Consider the following 1,939-nt stretch of genomic DNA (forward strand, 5'->3'; position numbering starts at 1 on the left):
TGACATTATTGGGAGGTGGGTGGCATTTTTATGGCGGTAGCTGTTTGTCGGATAAGGGTACCAGCGAAGGGGGGGGGCCCGGACAAAAGGGTCGACGATCATGGTATTGTCTACGAGCTCGGCTCTTGCATGGGACAAAACGGGTCTTCTAGTCCAGCTGACTATTTTCGGTCTGTCGACCATAGAACAGCTGTGTGCGACGCTGAGATGCGAATGGTTATCTCTGGCACTCCCTGGATATAAAGTCGCCGCAATTCATGTCAAGATTAACACCTTTACATAATTCCGACGTTCGAACGTGGTACACGACGCATTCACTAGTGGCCTTTACACCCCTTGAACGCCTTGCAAGACTTTGGTTCTTGTTGGTCCTGGAACTCTACGCAGCTTGACAGAGATGCATAAATGAGTGGTGTGCATCTTTGCGGAGGTGGAAGTAGTAGAATGTTAGGTTAGCTAGTCTAGGTGCATCCGATTGTGCATGTATACTTCTCTGCAAAGACAAAACTGATGTCACCCATGCAAGCAAACCGCACAATCTGATTTAGAGGTAGGGAACGTAAATGTGTGAGCAGGTTGGGGCAATGTAATTAGCGCGTATGCATGTAGGGCCGCAGTATAACGAAGTCTTTTCTCACCGTGCGGTCCCCCTATTACGGTGCGCAGCAAGTATGGTCACCACCGCAATCTCATTCTCTTTGCCCCAGTAGGCATGTGCTTAGATTCGACACCTTGTATTGCTGACTTGGGTGTATGTGTGCGTGGGAGCAGTTGTGTGGAGTTGCAGTGTAAGAAGTTGGAGCTCGCTTGTGGAGACCATGCTGCTCGTTGATATAAAATGTTTCATCGTGTTCCGCCGTTTGCACTACGGGGTTGGGAGCCTGAAAATGACAACGCAGAGGGTGCCAGAGACCCGGAGACGCAAAATGGTTACAATACAGGGGAGGTTGGAGAAGAGCAACTCCCACAATTATTTGTGTCTATTATTATTATTTGTGTCAGACGTTCGGTAGTATTGGCAGGTGGGTTGTTTTTGTCTGACGGTGGCTGTTTTTCGGAGAAGAGGATTAGTGAAGGGCGGGAAACGGGCAATGGCAAGACGAGCAACAATTCTGCTTATGAGTTGGGCGTTTACAAGCGAGAAAAGGGGGTTTGGAGTGCAATGGTTGTCTGTTGGTTTGGTGTGCTTGTGTGGTTGCTTGCAATATAGTGAACGCTGACATGTGTAATGTTGCCTCAGATATTTCCTGGGCATAGTCGCTGCAATTGAGGTTCTAAAACACCCTTTACATACTCACGATGTTCGTGGGTGATTCAACATCTTTGGTGGTGGATATATATCTTGCAGGCCTTGAAGCATTTGGGTACTTGTTGGTGTTGCACCAAAGTGATACTTGATTGTTGCGTTTGATGGAATGGGATTAATCTTTGTGGAGTTGGGACTAGGAGCAGGTTAGGCTATTTTGCTTGGCTAGTATCAGCTGTCTGTTTGCGTACTGGTGTACATGTACAATTTGATGGAGCGGGTGTGAGCATGTTGGTGTTATGCAGTCTATGTGCAATTGGCGCTGCAGTATGTTAAAGATTTTTCTGTCCGCTTGGCATCCTACTACTTTCCGCAGAAAGTATGGAGATGGACGCCATCAAATTTGCGCTGCCCAGCAACCAGGTGCTTAGATTGTATACCTTGTATTGCAGACCGAAATGAATGTGTGCATATGGGCAGTTGTATGGTTGTACAGTGCAAGACGAAGCTGGAACTTAGTTTTATTGGCCATGCTGCACTTTGATATCAAGTGGTTCATCATGCTCCGCCGGTTGCAATACGGATTTGGGAGAATGCAAATGAGAGTGCAAACGGGTACCGAAGATGCAATATGCGTGGGACGTTTTGGAAGGGCAGTTGGTACACAATTATGTATGTCATTTGTTATGTGTC

This window comes from Eimeria maxima, genomic scaffold (assembly GCF_000499605.1).
Source record: "Eimeria maxima Weybridge genomic scaffold, Emw_scaff646, whole genome shotgun sequence".
In the NCBI taxonomy this organism is placed as follows: domain Eukaryota; phylum Apicomplexa; class Conoidasida; order Eucoccidiorida; family Eimeriidae; genus Eimeria; species Eimeria maxima.